Source organism: Balaenoptera musculus, chromosome 2 (genome assembly GCF_009873245.2).
Source record: "Balaenoptera musculus isolate JJ_BM4_2016_0621 chromosome 2, mBalMus1.pri.v3, whole genome shotgun sequence".
Lineage (NCBI taxonomy): Eukaryota > Metazoa > Chordata > Mammalia > Artiodactyla > Balaenopteridae > Balaenoptera > Balaenoptera musculus.
In genome coordinates, this window is record NC_045786.1 from 156,581,521 (window position 1) to 156,604,610 (window position 23,090).

Below are 23,090 nucleotides of genomic sequence, written 5' to 3' on the forward strand. Positions count from 1 at the left end.
AAAACAATATCCCAAATCCACATTTTGGTCATTGCTTATGAAAGTTAAGAAAAGAGATCTATTTTCTCTTCTAATTTTAAATGCAAGAACACATATTCTGTTACATAAGGTTTCAATGTCTAAACACAAAACTATTAAAATATGTATTGGAATCAATTTATAATGATTAGGAGTTTGAATAGGAAGCAATGTCTTTCTGGTGTCATTTTTCATAAAATACCAGTCTATTTTATTATTTAATTATAACCACAAGTTGTTTCCTTTTCAGGGTAAAATAGCCAGTATTATTTTACTCCTTATGTGAGTGTTCTCCAAGTTTATTTATTCTTGTCCTAACTTTTGCCCTAATGAATGCATTATCTGTTCTTTCCTAATCCTGCTACACAGGAATTGTAAGGGAAATCCGGCATGAGTGCCTTTTGACCTTAATCTTAAGTGCATTGCAGCATTCCTGAAAGTCAAACCAGCGTGCCTTTTCACTTCTCCATTCCTGAAATCTCATACTTGGAGTGTGTTGTGTTTGTCTGCCTTATTTGCCTCAGGACAGAAATCCTGACCTTCTGGGCCATTCACTCTACCATGCACCTTTGTGGTTCTTGAAAGCTAGTTTATCTTGGGGAAAATAAAATAGAGCAAGAAAAACAAGGACTCAGATTATTTTATAAATGAAGGAAAGGTAGATGATAAGATCAATCATTTAGACTATCTTTGAATTCTTTCATGTAAATATAAATCTATCTATATGTATATGTTTTTAAACCATTAATATATATTTATATTTATACATTATATATATATTGCATATGTATTTTTTTCTTATGTAAGTTTCTATTAACTCCTATATTAAGACAGGGAGTTGGTGCTATGACCACGTCATGTGATTAAAAAGTGAAATCTCTGTCTATCATAATAGATGAATATCATAAGCAAAAAACTGAGCCAAAGGAGTCAAACCCAAAAGAGGACATTAGTTATGATTCCATTTTGTACCAATCTATGTTCTTGGAGATCATGCTAGTAGTTAGCCTTAGCAAGGCAGTAATGACTAGACAAGAGTATGAGGGGTGTTTCTAGATGTGGATCCTTGGATATGTGTGTGATCACTATGAAAATTCATCGTTATACTATTATGACATAGTCCTTTATGTATATTTCAATTTGATAAAGTGTTATAAAAGGTACTTCATGTAGAGAATCAAACTTACAATTCTTATTTACAGAGGTGCAGGCTTCTTTTATTTTATCGATCTTGAAAGGCACAGAAAACTGCATTTTATGAAAAGACTGTTCCAAAAAGAAATAAGGAAAGGAACTATGATTTAGCATAAAATTACCAAAAATTTCTAATTATTCTTCAAATATTTTTTAGCACTTTCTCCTTAAATGATAATACCCTGACAAGCTTTGTTCACACAGAAGTGATTAAAAGGGAGTCCTGATATATACACTACCAAATGTAAAACAGATAGCTAGTGGGAAGCAGCCGCATAGCACAGGGAGATCAGCTCGGTGCTTTGTGACCACCTAGAGGGGTGGGATAGGGAGGGTGGGAGGGAGGGAGATGCAAGAGGGAAGAGATATGGGAATATATGTATATGTATAACTGATTCATTTTGTTATAAAGCAGAAACTAACACACACACACACACACACAAAAAGGGAGTCCTGACTGCAAGGAGCTTACAGTCTAGTGGGAAAGAGAAGAACAAAAGCCAAGGGAAATTAATATAATACTTTTAATAGGGTAATTACTCTAATAAAGGTGTATTGCCTATGGTAATATTGCAGCTCTGAGGGAGAACATACGGAAATATGCATTTGTACATCACCTACACACATCCTTCCCTATACTTTTTTTAGAAGTCTTTATTGAATTCGTTACAATATTGCTTCTATTTTATGTTTTGGTTCTTTGGTCACGAGGCATGTGGGATCTTAACTCCCCGACCAGGGATTGAAACTGCACCCCCCGCACTGGAAGGCAAAGTCTTAACCACTGGAAAGCCAGAGAAGTCCCTTCCCCTATATTTTAAATCCTTTCTAGATTACTTATAATACCTAATACAATGTAAATGCTATAGAAGTAGTTGTCAATGCATGGCAAATTCAAATTTTGCTTTTTGGAAATTTCTGGATTTTTTTTTTCCTGAATATTTTTGGTCCAAGTTTAGTTAACTTTGTGGATGTGGAAACTGCAGATTTAGAAAGCCAAGTCTGCTCTCAACATTTTCTCAGTTGAACTCCAGATGAGATACTAATGAGCCTTCCTGAAGATAAGGCCAAAAAAAGAAAATGTATGTGGCTTCTGAGTGTCCCAAATGATGATGCCCCAGAAGAAGGACATAGGCGTGAAAGGAGGATAAACTGAACAGCCCACAAAAAGTATTTGAAGGGTAATTAATTTCTACCCTAATACAAACATACATGCGGGATGGAGTATCAAAGAATGGGAGGAGGAGGATGGACAGAGAGCTCCTCCTCAAGAAGCTTTTCTTCTCCTATTTGCAGTCCAGTCATGAGGTTTCCAGCATTTGGATCAACACAATCACCAGTATATATGTATCTTGATTCACCATCCACATGTACATGGCCAGAACCTAAAACAAGCTCAGAAGCTCGAAGTCATTTAGACAACTGGAATCCTAAAGTATGGTACTTGAAGCTAAGAATCTTAGCTTCTAAGCTTTGGCTGTTGGCTAATTTAGGATTCGTGTGGTTTATCAGCAGAGTTTCAGAAGTAACGAATTTATTTACAGAACAGAAACAAACTCACAGACTTTGAGGACTAACTTATGGTTACCAGGGGGTAAGGGTTGGGGGGAAGGGATGGATTGGGAGTTTGGGATTGACACGTACACACAGCTATATTTAAAATAGATAATCAACAAGGACCTACTGTATAACACAGGGAACACTGCTCCAAATTTCCCATTTAATAACCTAAATGGGAGAAGAATTTGAAAAAGAATAGATACATGTATATGTATAACTGAATCACTTTGCTGTACACCTGAAATTAACACAACATTGTTAATCAACTATACTCCAATATAAAATAAAAATTAAAAAAAAAGAAAAATGTTTCTTCTTGTCTAGGCATAACACAAAGAAAACAGACGTGAATACTTGTGGTGAGGGGGAAAAATTTAAAGCAAACAAACAACAACAAAACTTTTCTAGAAGAAAAGCATTTCAAAAATATTTAGTATCCTGGAAGGGCTTGAACCAGTGAATACACATGTTTAAATCAACTCCCTAAAAAATTATCATTGGAAGTATGAGTTTCCTTCAGAGTCCAGTGGGCTAAACATTTATTTGAATGAATAGAAAAGCAGCTCTAATGAAAGTGTTAAGTTAAACTTAAATGTTATCATACTGCAAATATACCAGCTCCCTCATAAAGGGTTCCATTAGCCTACATAACAAAGTCAAAACTCCTTATTACAGTACACAAAGCTCTTCATCATCTGGATCCTGACCATCTTTCCAGCCTCTATTTTCTTTATCCTCCCACACTCACACAATGTATTTCCACTGGGGTGACTTCCTTAAAATTCCCAAATCAGTTGTGCTTTGTCATACTTCCACATCTTTAAATATGTCCTTTGCTTTACCAAGAATGACCATTGCATCAGAGATAATACATCCCAATACCTTCACAATGCTTAACATAATGAAGGATTTCCATAAAGATCTGTGGAATGTAAAACATGAAAGAGCATTAGATTGTATTTGTGAACTTAAAGACATTATTCAAGGTTATTGAAAGATGCTAAATTTAAATAATCCCTGAACTTGCAATGATGATTACCTCCTTCACTGTCCTGAATCTTCATCAGACACAGCTCATTTACTCTCACTGGGTACCTAATAAGAGAATGGTTCAGGAGACAGGGCCTGAGGTGAAATGCAGTTGTTCTTGATAAGTTTTGAGACCGAGAGTTTACATCTGGAGTGAAGTGAAAGTATGTTGTTTTTCCTACCTTGGAGCTTGAAAATGCCAATTCACATTCTCTCTTCCAATTATCTATGCTCATTGTCTATTCCGATATCACTGCTGATTTGTAAAATTCTCTTGAATGTAACAATACTAAGGTTGCAATTATTAGAGGTTTACAGTATGCCAGGCACTGGCATATACTGACTACCTCATTTAATACTTTAAAAAAAATGCCATCAATTAGATTCCAATAGATGCACACATTATAAATGAGGAATTTAAGGCAAGAGATTTTAGATAGACTGCCAAAGCGTACACAGCTGATAAGAGATGGAGCCAGGATTTTAAAACACGAAGAGCCCAGAGTCCTTGTCTTTAATTTCTATACTATCTTGTTTCCATGTTTCTCCTGTATTAACACATATTTCCCACTATGTTCTAGGCTCAGAACTCAGTAATTTGTATTAACATTATCTCATTTGAAATTTACTAGAATTTTGTTTTCTTTATAGATGTCAAAAACGTAACTCTGATAGGTGAAGACCCTTGCCGTAAGTTGTGAAATTAATTAGTTAATTGTCAAAACTAAGTTCCAAATCCATGTACTCTAATTTAGAGAAAATAAATAATGAAATGATTATGCTTTAGAAGAAAAAGCAGGTTATTTCATAAATGCTTTCCAATGACAGTAGTATGGGAACACAAAAATAATAACAAGAAAAATGTAAAGAAGCATGGGATGAAAGGGGTAATTCTAAGAAGTTGTGATGACAGGCAGAGACCCTGATGATTTCTATGTAGTTCTCTCTAGTTAGGTTAAAAGGATCAGGGCTTTACCAAAATGTTAGGCACAAAGACAACTATGGACCTAGAATGCTTTCAGCCACCTATAATGCAATTTTAGAAGAAAGCTCACATATTGTCCTCTCCTTCAATGAGTCCTTGAACTTTACACACAAAACCTGTCTGCTGTCTTCTTCCTCACCCCTGTTTATCCTCTTATCATAGACCACATTTATTTAAGTATTTGCTAATACAGAATTATGGCTCAAAACAACATTCAGTTAGTGCCATTGCCAGTTTAAAGACCCGGATTGTCTAATTCATTCCTTTGATTGAATGCCAGTGTATGCAGTTTCATTTTTCTCATTTTATTCTCAGTACCCAGGGCAAAACCACGAAAGAGTTCACAGTCAAATAGAAGAAAGGAAACTGGAAATAGTTACAATATACAAAATAAGCTTAATAATGTGGATATGAAGCACTTTATGAGTCCATAAGAGTAAATTCATAATTTAGCCCAAGGAAGTCCAGAAAGACTTAGTAGGGCAGGAATTGTCACCAGTGTCCTCCCGGAGGTTTGGGGTAGGATGATGGATACTTAGCTCTGAAGAGACAATTTTCGTTGCAATTGCTTCTTTCATTTTAAACCTAATGCAACTTTACTATCATTCATAATTTATGTGTTTAATTTGGGATAGTAAAATATCTAAATCCTTGAGTAAAATGAAAAGACCAGGGAGAAGCCCCTTGCCATAAATGAAGTCCATTTTAAGAATCAGAGCTTAAGTAGAAGACTGCACCCGGGTGAGTGGAGGTCTGGGTGTGGAAGGAGGCCCAGTGGATGTGGCTCAGGGTGTGTAAAGTCATCTAGTTCTAGAAGGCTAAGAGGGCTGCATGTTTCATGAAAGTCAGGAGATCAGAAAGGCTGGAGCACAGGGCAAGCAGACAGTGAATTCTACTACCAGTGTAGGTGTTATTGGCTTTGGGGGGATTGGATAAAATAATAAGAATTTAAAGTTGCTATCTGGAGATGTTATCACACATTTTTAACTCTGGTTGTTTCCCCAGATAGCTGTCACAGCAGGCTGTCCTCTTGTGTTTGGGGTACTTTTTTTAATTGGGAAAAGAAAGGGAGAGCTATGCTTTAAGTTCTTGCACTAATGTCATCTTCAGTTTCCACTCTCTTCATTCATCAGGCCATAGAAAAGCAGAAAGTAATGCCTGAAATTCTGTTTGTGAAATACTACTCTCTAAACACTGTGGGAATATGAAACATGAAGTTTTCTGTAAGAGAAACTTTATTATTAATATTACACTTGTTTTAAAAATTTTAATTATACTTTTTCATTTATTATTAGAGCATTTTTTTAAAAGAAAGCTCATTCTACATTCCCCACTGGAAACCAGTTTTTATTTTCTCTTGGTTCTTTATAATGTTCTTTGTCATTGAAAAGTCAAAGTGTTGCACATAGAAAAATGCTACCCTTTTGTTTTATGTGTTAAGTTAAACTCCTGCTTTCACTCTTCCCTGAGAAGCAAATGCCACCTTCTCACACAGACGTACACTTCAAGTCTTCAGCTTATTCTGTTCATTTAAAGTCATTTCTCTTATGTACTGCAAGGTGTAACTGCTTATAGCAATATAATGCCATACCTCACTAACATAATCATAATGCAGTTACTAAATATTTTTTACATGGCAGTATCTGTCTTTAGATAACTATTATGATGGGTATTATTATAATTCTATTTGTACCATTGTGGTTTGAAGATGTATAGAATAGAGCTGGCTTCTATCTGCTGAGCAATTAAATGAAATATTATAAACAGGACAGTCTATCTGTAAAACTTGAATGTTTACTGCTGAATTAGTGTTTAGCAGAGAAGCAGTTGCAGCCCAGAGTCCTCTAGGAAGGAACACATTTTATCTAAAATAATGGCAGCTTGCTTCCTTTATGAGGTCTGTATTCAGCCCCTCTGTTATTAGAAGGTGATAACAAGGCAGGCAATCTAGCAAGTTTTTACTGCATAAGAAGACAAGGAAGGAGATGGAAGCATCCCCTCTTCAGCTCACATTCAGAAATTCTGCTGACCGAATAGGATAATAAAAACTGGCATTTAGATTATGACTTTCATCCCAAGATCTCAGCCTATGCAGAAATCATTTCTCCCTTTCTAGAATATGATCATCATCACTGGGGTACCTTTAAAAAAATTACCTTTAAAGAGCCCAGTCACCTATCCAAATGCCCTTATACCCTCATCCATACAACAATACATAGGAGTTATAGTCAACAAATCGGGATTTTTATAAGGTCTGAGGTTGCTTTCCAGTCTTCTTTTTATAATACTTGTGCTGATGAAATGATTATGAGACCTATTTTCACATCCTAAAGAATTATGGGGCTTCCCTGGTGGCACAGTGGTTGAGAATCTGCCTGCTAATGCAGGGGACACGGGTTCGAGCCCTGGTCTGGGAAGATCCCACATGCCGTGGAGCAACTAGGCCCGTGAGCCACAACTACTGAGCCTGCATGTCTGGAGCCTGTGCTCCGCAACAAGAGAGGCCACGATAGTGAGAGGCCCGCGCACCGCGATGAAGAGTGGCCCCCGCTTGCTGCAACTAGAGAAAGCCCTCTCACAGAAATGAAGACCCAACACAGCCAAAAATAAAATAAAATAAATAAAGAAAGAAAGAATTATGACACAGTATTGGTCATTAGGGTCATAGACACAAAAAATTTTATGTGAAAAGATGTTAGCAAGTTTCTATACTACATTTCCTTGAGATGAGCTGACGTATCTGTCTTGATAGCCCGATCCAAATAACTTTCTCTCCCTCTGAGTTGTTATAGCATTTACATCAAAGATTTTCTTGCTTCTTTACACATTGTCATGAGCTTTATTTATTTTAATCTCCCATTTAAAATAAAACTCTTTGAGAATAAAATTGAGATATAAGATTGCATCCCCTTCACTTTGCAATTACCAGAGTATAGAGTTTAGTAGGTTTTCAATAGACAATCAACAATTAATAAATTACATGCTCTAAGGAAGAGTTCTATACCAGATGGCTTTCCTATTCCTTTGAAATATATTCTTCTATTTATGCATCTCAAGGCACAGTAAACCTGGATTATTTTTTTTAAAATGTGGGTTTGTGGAAATGACAGACTTCTGATTAAATCATGTCTGTGGGCTCCTTGAACTTAGGACGTCTGGATAATCATGGTTTATTCCATACTGTAGTGGCTTTATGACTGGGTAGGCAAGCTTTAATTCAAAGGACCTCTAGACCAAATTCATTCATTTTAGGAATGGAGCCAACTGTACTTGTAAAGTCAAGAGTATTAAAACTAGATACATTTGTTAAATAGAGAGTTATCTACAGCAAGAGAATATAATTTTTCTGTCAGTCACTTTACTGTCATGGAATTGAACCTAATCTTTGTCACACAGGTAGGACCCCGACTTTCACATCCAGACTGTTGTTAATGGCAGACGGAGGAAAGGGAGAGAGGGTGACTTATTAGTAGCATTTGTTAAATTTGAAGCAAACTAATCCTGCCACCTTAGGTCGAAAAATAAACAAGGTTTTGAAAGAAGAGTACGTGCTTCCTAAATTATTTAAATCTGTACTATAATTAATATACAGCATCATTGATTTAATTAAACTAAGTTGCCTTCGTACTAGGGAAGGCCCAAAGTTAATTAGCACCATAGCCTTAAGCATTTCAAATACACTGAGAAAGTAATTTGGTGGTAAAATGCATGTTTATCTATTGTAATTTCAAAGACCTTAGCAATTTCTTAGTAGTAGTAGTTTTATCCCCCCAGTGTATTCCTCTCTTATACAGCTATATAAAGTTAGGTATTATAGATACATTATCTGTAGTGAGAATGGTGCCAATTCTACAAATATGTCTGTTTAATACAAACTTAGAGCTCCATGGAGAACTGACAGAACCTTCTGGGTTCAACATCCCTGGGGATTTAAAAAAAAAAACAAGATTCTTCTGTCCACTCTCTTCCTTTTTATCTTCAAAATTTAGTGAGCACTTACTAAGTAAAAGGTAGCCCTGAGAATACAAAAGGCAACCTAAGTGTGAGATCTGGGAGTTATCTGCCATTTTTCTTCATTCTCCTACATCCAAGAAATAGCCACTAATTGCTAATTCTGCCTCTTCAAGGCCAAGATTACAGGCACAAGCAAAGAAAATGTTTTCAGAAGAGACTTTTAAAAAACCATAGTCTTTCCCTACCTCTGATGCTCCTTTAATTTGAACTGCTTCTCTTGTGTTCTAACCAACCTCTCTTTAGACCCTGAGGTTAATTCTCCACAGTTTTCGGAGGGATTTTTTTAAACACCAATCTGTCCATGTGAGCCCCTCTACTCCTTACCCCCAGCTTAATCCCTCCAATGACTTCCTGCTGTATATCAAATACAGTCCAAACTTCTTAACATGAAAACCAAAACTCCTGCTTAGAAAATGAATCTGCAGCACAAACAGGCTTGCAGATTAGATCATTCCAACAGCTAATGATTTGCATCTCTTGCGCTTTTCTCACTGTGTTCTCTCAGACTAGGTGGCCCTCTTTGATCCTCACCCACTTCACCACCCTAAATCGTTTTATTCAGCGTTCACCAACCTCACCTCGCAGCCTACTCTGAATCTCTTGGACTGAATCACACGTACTGTTTGAAAATCCATAACATGATATTGATACCCCTCACCTTACTCTGTGACACAACTGTAGATACTTGCGTATGGTGTGCCTGCCTCACTAGATGATGAACCCTTTTAGAAGAAGGGATGTTCTTAATTTATCTTTATATCTGTAGTGTCTACTACATAGACTGGCTCATCGTATAGTTTCAGAAATGCATTGTTTACATATTTAAGAGGAAATAATCTATTTGAGTTATATAATACTAATAACCTGTTATGGTATACTGTCTAAATGCTAGGCACTTTGCATGTATTATCTCATATAATTTTCCAAGTCATCATGGATTATTTATGTTACATGAAACCTAGAAAATTAAAACTCAGAGGGTTTTGGGGACTTAATCATGTGCTTTATTTTATTTTATTTTGGCCATGTGGGATCTTAGTTCCCCAACCAGGGATCAAACCAATATCTCCTGTATTGGAAGCATGGAGTCTTAACCACTGGACCACCAGGGAAGTCCACTAAACATGTGCTTTAGAGTAGAAGTTTGATGACTTAAGGGAGTCAGTGGTTCAAGAGTCAATGCTCTTAATGACTATCCTGTAGAAATCATTGCCTGGACCATATAACTTAAAAGTCTGGGCTGTTATTAGCATACTCCACATAAATACAGTTAATATTCCAAGGATAAAAGCAACACTACAACCTAGAGGCCCAGGTGAAATTTCATGAGAGAGTTTAGGCTTGAGTCTGATTTTCCCTTCCGGGTTTAGATTTTCTCTTACTTCTCCCAACTGACTCCTTCTATCCCTCCCCCTGCAGTGTTAACTTACACATTTATAGCTCCATTGTGGGTATTCTCATAAGCAGCAAACATCTGAGTGTTTTCTTTTTAATCTCTGAGGACTGGAATGACTTGATCTTCAAAGATGCTGAAAATTTTGGTGACCTTGACCTCACTCTGAGAGTATGCATTATCTTTTGGAGAAACTTAACCAGATAAACATATGTTCTCATAAAATCAATAGTTGACATAGCACATCTTATAGTGACCTGTCAAGAGGAAGAGCTACTATAAATCCAAGCATCTGTAAAATGTAAATTTAGAGGGCATAAAAAGCCTGTACCATAATACAAAGCAGTATCTAGAAGAATATAGGGAAGATAGAAAAAATTTATGCACTAACTATAAACTTGAATACACTAAAAGTAAAGCACCTGATTAAAGTACCTTTTCCTCTCTCCTTTGTCTATTGTCTGGTACATTTTCTAAAGAAAAGCAAAAGACAATGAACTATGATTGCTTAAAGATTGAAGAGGTCCTTCAAATCTTGTCTACAATTGGAGAATGAAAGGAAAAAAATGTACTTTTTCGTCCCTTAGAATCCAAGATCCAGAAAAATATCAACTCCTCTCTTCTCCCTGCCAAGACTCAATGTCATTCCTCCCCATTAGAATCTACTGAAGAAAAAATTACAATTATCTATATTTTGTTGTTAATAGTTAAGTATTTTATCAGTAGATGGGCATTTGCACTTCTAGGCTACTTGCTCAGCTAAGTATGAAATGTGTCCCCAGAGTCCAGCTTCTCCATATATATCATTCTAAAAAACCTGCTTTCAGAAATAAAAAATGACACAAAGAGATGAAGAGATATACCATGTTGTTGGATTAGAAGAATCAATATTGTGAAAATGACTATACTACACAAAGCAGTGTACAGATTCAATGCAATCCCTATCAAATTACCGAGGGTATTTTTCACAGAATTAGAACAGAAAAATTTACATTTTGTATGGAAACACAAGAGACCCTGAATAGCGAAAGCAATCTTGAGGAAGAAGAATGGAGCTGGAGAAATCAGGCTCCCTGACTTCAGACTACACTAAAAAGCTGCAGTAATCAAAACAGTATGGTACTGGCACAGAAACAGAAATATAGATCAATGGAACAGGATAGAAAGCCCAGAGATAATCCAGACACCTAATCTACAACAAAGAAGGCAAGAATATACAATGGAGAAAAGACAGCCTCTTCAATAAGTGGTGCTGGGAAAACTGGACAGCTACATATAAAATAATGAAATTAGAACATTTCCTCACACGATATACAAAAATACTCAAAATGGATTAAAGACTTAAATGTAAGGCTGGATAATATAAAACTCTTAGAGGAAAATATAGGCAGAACACTCTTTGACATAAATCACAGCAAGATCTTTTTTGATCCACCCCCTGGAGTAATGAAAATAAAAACAAAAATAAACAAATGGGACCTAATGAAACTTAAAAACTTCTGCACAGCAAATGAAACTATAAACAAAATGAACAGACAACCCTTGGAATGGGAGAAAATATTTGCAAATGAAACAACTGACAAGGGATTAATCTCCAAAATATATAAACAGCTCATGCAGCTCAATATCAAAAAAACAAACAACCCAATCAAAAAATGGGCAGAAGACCTAAATAGACATTTCACCAAAGAAGACATTCAGATGGCCAACAAACACATGAAAAGATGCTCAACATAACTAATTATTAGAGAAATGCAAATCAATGAAGTATCACCTCACACTGGTAGAATGGCCATCATCAAAAAATCTATAAACAATAAATACTGGAGAGGGTGTAAGGAAAGAGAACCCTCCTACTTCGCTGGTGGGAATGTAAATTGGTACAGCCACTGTGGAGAACAGTAGGGAGTTCCTAAAAAAACTAAAAATAGAGCTACCATATGACACAGCAATCCCACTCCTAGGCATGTATCTGGAGAAAACCACGATTCGAAAGGATGCATGCACCCTGATGTTCATAGCAGCACTATTTACTATTAGCCAGGACATGGAAGCAACCTAAATGTTCATCAACAGAGGAATGGATAAAGAAGATGTGGTACATGTATACAATGGAATATTACTCAGCCATAAAAAGGAACAAAATAGTGCCATTTGCAGAGATTTTGGTGGACGTAGAGATGGTCATACAGAGTGAAGTAAGTCAGAAAGAAAAAAACAAATATCATATAATGTTTATATGTGGAATCTAGAAAAAATGGTACAATGAACTTATTTGCAAAGCAGAAATAGAGTCACAGATGTAGAGAAAAAACTTATGGCTTCCAAGGGGGGAAGTGGGTGTGGGATGTATTGGGAGATAGGGATTGACATATATACACTAATATGTATAAAATAGATAACTAATGGGAACCTACTGTATAACACAGGAAACTCTACTCAGTGCTCTGTGGTGACCTATATGGGAAGGAAATCTAAAAAAGAGTGGATATACGTATACGTATAACTGATTCACTCTTCTGTACAGCAGAAACTAACACAACATTGCAAAGCAACTATACTCCAATAAAAATTAAGAAAAAAAATAAGAAAACTGCTTTCAAATTCAGTGATGCCTTATTGTCAAATCCAATAGCCAGTTATTTATTTTCTTACTGAAATTCTACAGTCACATATTGTTGACCAATTTATTTTTCCCTAGTATTCCTGATTTTTTTTTTTTTTTATAATTTCCTTTCTGATTTCTTCCTATGATTCGCTTCCTCAGCTTGCTCCTAAATGTCAGGATTCCTCCGGCTTCTTTTCTGTTTAATCATTCTATACATTTCCTTTGGATTATGTCACCCAAGTGTATGCCTTCTATCACCATCTGTGTCATCATCTGTGCTAGTGTTTATGACCCTAAAGTCTAACTTCCCATCCCTAACTCTTCTCTTGAACTGCAGATACACATGCCTCCTGGTCATTGTTAGTCAAATGCTCTGTAGATGTTTCCAACTCAGTATCACCAGAATCTAACACTTGCTTCCCCTCCCCGAATTCCCTCTCACCCTCCTACATTCTTTGACCCAGTAGGTGACTCATCCCTCTCCAGCCTTTCAAAGAAAGCTGTTTTGGAACTTATATGTTACAAACGTTATGTTAAGGTTCCCCAACATTTGGCGCTCTCTCAGAAAAGCAGAGCCAAGCTGTGTTCTGGGTCAACATTGTAGACACACGGAGAGCACAAAGTTCTCTGATAAAACTCCTAACTGCCCAAAACTTGCAGCACTTTGGCCTTTAATGTGGAGGCTGCCAAAATCAACTTGGCAGGTCCCTCTGCCAAAATGACCTCAAGTGATGTACAAAGAAGTCACCTAACAATCAAAATGCTTGTAGAGCCAAGAGATGTTTATTTTTCAAGGCAAATGAGAGGATATCCCTAGGGTTCAAAGTTGCATTTCATTATAGCATGTAGGTGCATTTAACTGGAAGTCTTCAGCAACCTGAACACCATAGAGACAGAAAGATTAACAAGGAAGGGAAGGAAGAATTGAGCTAGCACCATGGGGATTTCTGGTGTACATTTTTGAATCTCTTCCAAGGCTTCGAAATGGGATTTCTTCAATCTAAAATGCCTAAAAACCATTTTGTCAGAGTTTAGCAGCCTCCTCTGTGAGAAGGTAAGGTAAAGGGAGCTAGCTCCTCTGAACTTGATAGCTCATTTCAAATTAGCTCCCTTTATCATGGCCTTGCCCTTTCTGAAACCTCGGCCCTGACCGCTCCGTGGTCCCTAACACTCAGAAAAAATGCTGGGAGTTTACAATGTGCCTTCTTTCTGTATAGCTCTGGGGATTGGAAGGAAAGCAGCAGGTAAATGGGATCAATAGAGTTTTCTAGGATCCCAGGCTCACTTGCTTGTTTTCAAATTTAGAAAGAGGTTATAGAAAATGGTTCTTTCCCTACATTACAGAAGTTCCCAAACTCCTGCCTGGTCATCTGTGGATCATTTAATGTTCTGTACTGAGCTCACAGTTGTATTAAATACCATACTTAAACAGAACTAACAGTTTTTATTCCTGTTAATTAAAACCCATATTTATAAATTATTTAGTGATCAAAGATGATATTTACAGAGTTTAATGAGAGATTTTGATCTTTAAACAGTAGTCTCCCATGAAGTTGATTCATTATCTAACATTTAAAGGATTCCACTGTCATTTGGCTTATCACCAGACTGTATCACCCTTCATCACCTCCAAAATAAGAGCTAAGATCGAGACCATTTAAAAAGCATTTTAATCATGGTTTAATATAGAAACTAGCAGAGTGCTTCAGCTATGTTACTAACTATTTAAAGCCTTGGCCACGGTGGGAACTTCCAGGGAATTTTTAAGTATGGAAGTCTAGTCTATCTAGTTAGGAGGACACATTTTGTCTGGTCCAGTTATTTCATGCATTCCAGAATGTCACTTAATTTTCTATTTTGATGAAAGTATGGTTCTTTTATCATTTGTTTTCTACCACTGTGCTCAGACTGTTTGAGTTTGGGGGTTAAATTCCACTGTTTTCTCTTTTCAGAAGTTGTTTTATTAGAGACTTTTCTCCTATTACCACTTCTAAACACTTGTCCGTACTTATTTTATCCATGCATTCAGCTATACTCCTCTTACTGGGTTGGGGAAGAAAAAAACCCAAAATGTGATACTTAATTAGTTCTGCATTCTCTCCAGTGTTATTCCTAACTTAAAATACCATAAAAAGTAATTTCTCGTCAGAATGCATCTTTATTGAATTTCCTCCTGTGTTTGACTTCAGTGGCAATGTCTAGTTTCAGAGTCCTGCATCAATGTCTATTCACTGGCACAAATTATTTGTATCGCATTTCAGGAAACCATCAGTGGAGCTCCCTTGCTTCCTTCGATTAGAGAATCAAATCTGTGAGCCAGATCTTAAGTTCTAGGGCTGTACAAATAGATGTGTGCATTCCTGGTAAGTGAAACATACATTTCTTGTATCAGATGCTGTCCTCCATTTCACTGCTTCACTTAGTTTTAAAGAAGTGCAGGAAATTGTGTTTCTGGAGGATAACCTTTGTGGGGCTTTGATGCTATGTTACTTTGAAATAAAGACCTCTATAGACTGTTCATAAACATCTGAATCTCTGTAATTACTACCAGAGAAGGGAAAACAAGATCCTGTTTATATAGTAGATAAAATACATATTAAGTGCTTCTGAGACTGATATCAAGTTGTTTACAATTCATCAACCAGAACATTCACATCTTATGTCAATAGATCAATACTGCTATTAAATAACACATCAAATCACACTTAAATCCCTGCATTTTGTAAATATTTCAAAATAATCTTCTAAAACTAGATTAGGAATAATACCACTCACTAATTGAAACCTAATAGGTCTCTACAGTCTGTTTTTAGCCTATAGGGGAGTCTGTTTTTCTGAGACTGACTTATGTCTGAATTGTATCAATCAACCTGTCTCTGTTTTTAAGACATAGTTAGCTGTGAATATAAAAAGCAAAGCAACTATATAGGTTGTCAAAGATTACAGATAATCCCTTTGGTTTTGATTTCTTGAGAATATAATATGTAGTATATAGAAGCAAGTGTTTTAGTTATTTAATATTATCAATGTTTAATTTAATTAATGGGCTATTTCAATAAACTTTTGCTTTTGTGATTCAGGAGTCTGAGAAAGTTCAGAGACGCTAAGATAGTGTCAGTGTAAAACACAATTACGAAAGCAAGAAAAACAGGAATATGTACCTGATTAGGCTAGGCAAATATGACAAGTATATGCTATGAACCATGAGGAATCTGAAGGAACTAAAGAACAGTGTCTTTTCTGCTCTATAGAAATCAAAATGATTGTAAAAATAAAAACCTTACAAAAAGGAAAGTATGAAGGAGCCATCTAGCATAATGTAAAATCACATGGGGAGATATGGTAGGTACCACACTTCAGGAAAGAAAGAGAGCTGTATGCAGTCATTCAGGGAAGTCTTCTCTGACAGTGGTTGTCAAGGATGGCAGGATTTAGGCAGGCAGAGAGGAAAGGGAAAATCATTCCTTATTGGAGAGATTTATAAGCAAGTACCACGCCTTGTACTTGGATGGCAAGAAGGTGACTGGGGTGGAGAATTGGGAGGCACGACTGCGGGTTCTGCACTCTATGACAAGATTATGGAAGAGCTTTAACATTACATCACTATCATACATAAAACACAAATATCAAATTCAGTAAACATTTATTTTACACTCAGAACCATTACATTATATAATTTAAAAAAAACAGAAGACAAAACAAAACAAAAAAACACTTTACCACAATACACTAGCTGCAGACACTTGACTTGAAAACTGCAGAAACGTGTATTTTAAATATTCACGTCCCTTTCTACTCCACTGATGAACCCCCCTGTTACTCTCAGTTCTTTCCTGGTCTGCCTGTCCTAACTGTGTAGGAAATTGCATCACTGATGCAGCATTTTAAAGGATTTCAATGGTTTTCTTAGGCACCTAGGGCCACTGTTGCCCTAAATTAGTTTGTGGACTTCAAACAGCAAAGTGCAAGGCCCTCAGAGTTTTTTTGATCACTTGCTTCAGCTTCACTTGGTAGAATGTAGATTTGGAGTTATGTCTCCAGAGATTCTGATTCAGTGAATCCAGTATGAAACCCAGAAACTGCTTAAAATCAAGATGAGACAGAGTCCACTTTCTTAACCACAGCCTCCTCTGTTTTGTCATCGTTGTGCCCTAGAGCTGATTTACTAAAATGCCAGTGTGTTATCATGGCTGAGTTGGAAATGACTTGAAACGTCTCTTAGAAAAAGGAGAAAAGTCAGAAAGAGCATGGTAATAAGTTTTCAGTTTATTTAACATGTGGTAGCAATATCTTGCTTGCTCACACAATGACTGGCACAAGAGCAACTGGTAGATATATAATAAAAAACATCAAGTTAATGATTGCATCAATTAATTTATATTTTTCCACATTAATGTTCAAGGCACTAAAAAATAAGGAAAGATATTTGGTATCTCCATGTACCAAAACTCTTTCTTTTCTAGATGAAACAGCAGTCCAACTGGCATCTTTCCAGAATAAAGTTTAATTCTTAGATAATCAGAGTGTTTTACAGATCGATAATCCTTATCATCCTATCAGGCATAGTGAGATTATTGCTCTAGATTCACTTTTAAAAGAAGATAGAATAATACTATGAAATGAAGCTAATATATCGTGGCTCTCATGATGTTCAATGAGAAAGTCATTTCACAATGAAGACTTTTCTACATCCATTGCATTCATGGGGTTTGTCTGTAGTATGAATTCTCTCATTTTGGAAACGCTGCTTCTTTTGATTGAGGGCTTAGCAATTTTCACTGCATGTGTAGCATTTATCTCCAAATGAACCTTCTGATGTTGCAAGGGATAGATTCTTGGTGAGGGATTTCCCACATTCATTATTTCCATGGAACTTTGCCTGCATAAGTGCTCTGATGTTTCGTTTGACATGAAGTGTGTTTAATATGCTTTTCCATATGTCTCACATATGTGGGACTTTTTTCTTTTAGCAACTGTCTGCTTTGTAATAGGAATTGATCTGACTCTCAAACTGGTCTCATGTTCCCAAGATTTCTTTCTTCTGGGGAATTGCAGTTTGCTTTACTTGTATGAGCAAGAAGCACATGCCCAGAATTCTCCTAATCTGGAGAACTCCCTTAAATTCCTTCTAAAGATCATTTCCCAGAAATGCCCTGCTTTGATAATGATGTCTCAGTTTCAGAAAATTTCTCATTATGAAATGGAATGATTGCATCTAAATTTCAACAGAAATCTGAGAATGTAATAGGTGTGAATACCAAATTTATGTACCAGGACAAAATATATTCAAAGCAAATGGCATACTAATGCTCCTCAACCACCTGAAAAATATATAAAAATGTCTCAGAGATAATTTTGTTAATAGAAAACTCTTCCAGAGCCTCTTTCCCTCCAAAAGAAGGAGAGTGTGGAGTATCTACTATCCTAACTTAAGCCTGGTAAGGAGAACCTTCAATGTAAGTATTAGGAAAATCAATATATAACTCTTGCACTTGAAAAGATATAGGGTGTTTTAATTATTGCATGGAATTAGGCATTCTAATAGAGACTTTAATTGCAATTGAAAGTCCACTTAAGACTTTATCAGGGAAGGAGCAGGACAAGTGTGAGCCTTTGTAGTTTTCACCCAGGAAATAGAACACTCCTAACTGAGAGAAAATTCCAAAGAAATAGTAAGAGAGAAAATAAAGTTGTATATTGATCATCTGTCTTACATTTTTCATGATAAATATAGGTTCTGTGAATTTTGGATACGTCTCTTTTCATCATCGGTAACAATCCCTTGTCCTGATTTGAGGATCAAACCTATCATCAGGGAAATGTACAAAGTCTATTGAGCTGACTTCACTTGGCTCTTTTTCCTGGGTGAATTCCACAGGCAGATTTTAATGATACAGAGTTTCAGAACTTGCCAACGTGTTTCTCTTTTCTGTTTTAAGTCTTAAGGTTTTGGTTTTAGAGAAGGAAATCCTAAGACATCTAAGAGAATAAAACCAGCCCAAAGTGTGTTGCTGCCCTTTTATCTTTGAGAATACAATTGTATGCTTATGGATTCTAACTTCTGCCTGAAAATTGTTCTTAATTCATTCTGTGAAGACTGTGGCCCTTGATCTCAGTGCTGACTCATTCTTTCAATTTTTGAGGGGAGTGTGCAAAATGGGTGCCCATATCTGCCTATATGCAGCCAGTCTCCACCAGGTCAAGTGGTAACATCCTCCTACATGTTATTTCATTCTGGACTTGGGGAACAATTATTTTCTATTATACCATTGAAACATAGGACATAAGCCATACAATTTTCTAACCAAAGAGAAACTTCAACAGGACATGTTTTCCTCAGTTTCTACAAATATACAAATTCTTTTCTCAGAAAAGACACACAGAACCTTGTAGTGCATTATTGAACAAGAATAAGAGATAGTCACAGTCTGTTAATTCCTTCTATTTACAATGAGCGAGGAAGAAATGAGTACATGTTGCTACCAGAGGATTTTCAGATTTAGTGATCATTTTCTTTTTCTCTGTTCATCATAAGGAAACTTGGCTTCTTGATAGGATCTCCATCTTCAGATATTGTGGTGGAAAGTCATGCTTATGATATCCATGCCCTCATTGTTCTCTAGATGTTTTGACTTTATCTAAGCCTGGACATCCCTGGTCTGATGGCCAAAATCTACGGTATAATATGAATTTGAGAAATAGCCTAAAGTTATAGGAATAGACATATGATGTAGTGTTCCAAATTGCACCATGTCTATTTGTTGAAATTAAGTGTGTGAAAACTAATCTCAGTGTCCGCTCTACTGAATGAATATCAGTGGAATTATTGAGAGCAAAACGACTGAAGTCAGTTCACATTTTCAAAGGCTAGACAATTCCAAAGATTGAAAAGTTGCCTAAGTATATTAAAATAGTATTATTCACCAAAACTCTATTTGAGGAGGATTTCTGGCTCTCTGGGTCATAGCCCTACAAATCATTTGATCAAACCATCTTCTTACCTAAACCTGGATCTGAGGAGATAGAGCCATGTCCAAGGCCAGGTCCTAAAAACGAGAAATTTCTGCTGGACATGGAAACATGATCTCCATCAGGAAGCCAATTATCTTTAAATTAAATTAGAAGATGACTTTGTGTACACCTATCAATAGTGTAATGAAATTCCGTTTCATAAATTCACTATATTAGACAGGGTTCTCCAGAGAAACAAAACCAATAAGATGCTGTGATGACTAATTATATGTGTCAACTTGACTGGATAACAGGATGCCTAGATGTCTTGTTAACATTATTTCTAGGTGTGTCTGAAATCAGTTTACTTGAATCAGTAAACTGAGTAAAGTGAATTGTCCTCCCCAATGTGGATGGGCATCATTTAGTCTGCTGAGGGCCTGAATAGGACAGAAAGGTGGAGGAAGGGAAGGTTCTCTTTATCTCTGCCTATCTACTTGAGCTGGAATATCAGTCTTCTCTCACCCCCAGTGATGCTGGTTCTCAAGCCTTCAGACCCAAACTGGAATCTATACCATCATCTCTCGAGCTCTCAGACCTTCAAACTACACCACTGGCTTTCTTGGGTCTCAGGCTTACAGAGGGAAGATTGTAGGACTTCTCAGCCTCCATAGTCACATGAGCCAAAACCTTATAATAAATCTCTTTATATATATATAAAATATGTTATGTTTCTCTGGAATCCCTAAGTATGGTCTGATAAGCTAAAGACCAAGTATAGCTAATGTTTCAATTCTAGTCCAAAGGCTGGAAGGCTGGAAAATTCCCTCTTGCTCTAGAAATTCTGTCTTTTTGTTCTATTCAGGCCTTCAACTGATTGGATGTGCCCCACCCTCATTACAGAGGGCAATCTGCTTTTCTCAAAGTTCACTGATTTAAAGGTTTGTCTCATCCAAAAAACCCTTTAAGTTGACACATAAAATTAGCCATTACACTTACAGAGACAGAGGATTATCATTAGAAAGAACATAAGAGAGCAGAATGCATGGAAAAATTCAAGAGGGAAAAACCAGAAGTGCATGCATAGGATCTGTGGCTGTTGTTATTAATTTCGTTTGTACTTTAAAGAGAAGTTTGAATTGAATGAGTAGTAAAATCTCTTTCAGCTCTAAAATTCTGAATGGCAGTGAGCTAGGTGGCTATAAATAATATAAAAATAGGAAGAAATACAGAAGATAATTTTTATTTGGTCAACACTGTATTAGTTAGGAACTAATGATTCAATTTGCAAATTATCCAAAATTCTTTCTTTTTCTTTTCATCCACTTTATACCTTTCAGATAAGGTAGACCTTTCCAAAATTGACCTTGACCTTGCTGTCAGTCTCTTCTTATAAATGAGGAATTGTCTGAGAGACAAAATTATAATCAATCAATTCTGCTATTAATTAATTTTTTATGTTATCTAAGGGTTTCAATTACACACTCATGAGTTCCCTTTTGTCATAGTTAATTGGTGGTTTATACCTACAGGGAGTACAGAAAATGTTGAATTTCAGAAATAATTTGAAAATCAAAAAAAACGTTATCTAGTAACTCAAATATGTCACATAACAAATTTGATTTTTATAAGGCTAGGATGATTGGCAAAGAAAAGAAAAAAAACTCTTGCACTTTTTATTTCCAGAAATATTCATTTATTTTCAGTATAAAGTGTTTTTATGAACCATGTTAGTATTGCAATAAGATATTAGCTAGCCTAAAGGAGACAATTTTGATTTATACCTGAGTACTCACTAAGACCAATGTGTCCTTTTGGAACATTTGAGTAAATTTTGAAAATAATAGATACTAATGCAGAAAGAGTCCATAAACCAACATTTTTTTCTTATTTTCTTGGAAGTTTCTCTGTGCTGAATAAATCTCAAAAGTGATGGAATTTTTAACTTTCTGTCTCTTAACTGATGTCATTTCCAGCTTGTACCCATTAACTGTTATTTGAAAATTTAATTATTATTTTTCAAATTATATGAAATGTATTTTCATAGTACAAGGATAGTTATTGATTTCATTAATACATCAAGATAAAACTACAGCAATAACAACAACTGATGTGTCATTTCCTGATCAATAAAACAGCTAAAACCTAAAAGTAAATTATACATGATTCCTTTTAAAATATATTTGGTTATTTTTGCTCGTTTGTAGGTAATACACAACAAATTAGATACGACTTTTGGGATCTGGAGTATGATTTATTAATATCACAAAATTAAAAAAAAAACTTGGTAAACATTTAGAAATTCATGCACAAAAGAACACATTTCAAAATCTTCTAAAAATATTTTCAAATGTTAATCAACTAAATAGACAAATTCCAATTATAATTGAAGATTTTAACAAACCCTCTCTCAGTAACTTATATAACACGTAGACCCCAAAAAAAATCGGTAAGTTTGTAAGTTATGTGAACAACAAACACATGACCTATTTAACATTTTAGAACATTATATCCAACCACTGAAGAATACACATCTTTCCAAGTGTACATGGAACATTCTCTAAGATAGACCATATGCTGGGCCACAAAATAAGTCTAAAAATTAATTTAGATATCAGTGACATTGAGATGTTGAAAGGAGACAAGGGTATTTGGAAATTTAAAAACATACTACTAGGTAACTGATGACACAGTAATATCATAAGGAAAGTTTTGAATTGAAGGATAATGTACATATGACATACACAATTTTGAGGTGCAGGTAAAGGAGTGCTTAAAGGGAAAATTATAACTCAAAGTGTCCATATTGGAAAATAGTAAGCATTAAAATAAATTATTTAAACTAAAAAAAAAAAAAACAGTTAAAGCTAAAGTAAGTATAAGAAATCAAATAATCAAATAAAAGCAGAAATCAATGAAATTGATAATAAATAATACAGAAAATTAACAAAATTCACAATTCATTCTTTCAAAAAATTTAACAAATTAGTACACCTTAGCAGATTGACTAAACAAAGGAAAAGAAGGAAGGAGGAAAGAAGGAAGAAATGAAGGGAAAGAGGAAGGAAAAAAGGAAGGACAGAAGAAAGGAAGGGAAAGAAAGCAAAAAAATGTTACCAATATCAACAGTGAAAAAGGAAATATCATTATAGTATCTACAGAAGTGAAAGAAGAATTTGTGAATATTATGAGCAACTTTGTTCAAATTAATTCAACAATTCTGATGAAATGGGCATATTCTAAAAGCATGAGTCGCCGAAACTAACTCAAGACAAAATAAATAATCTGACTACCTCCTATATATTGAAGAAATGATTTGTAATAAATAACCTTCAGAT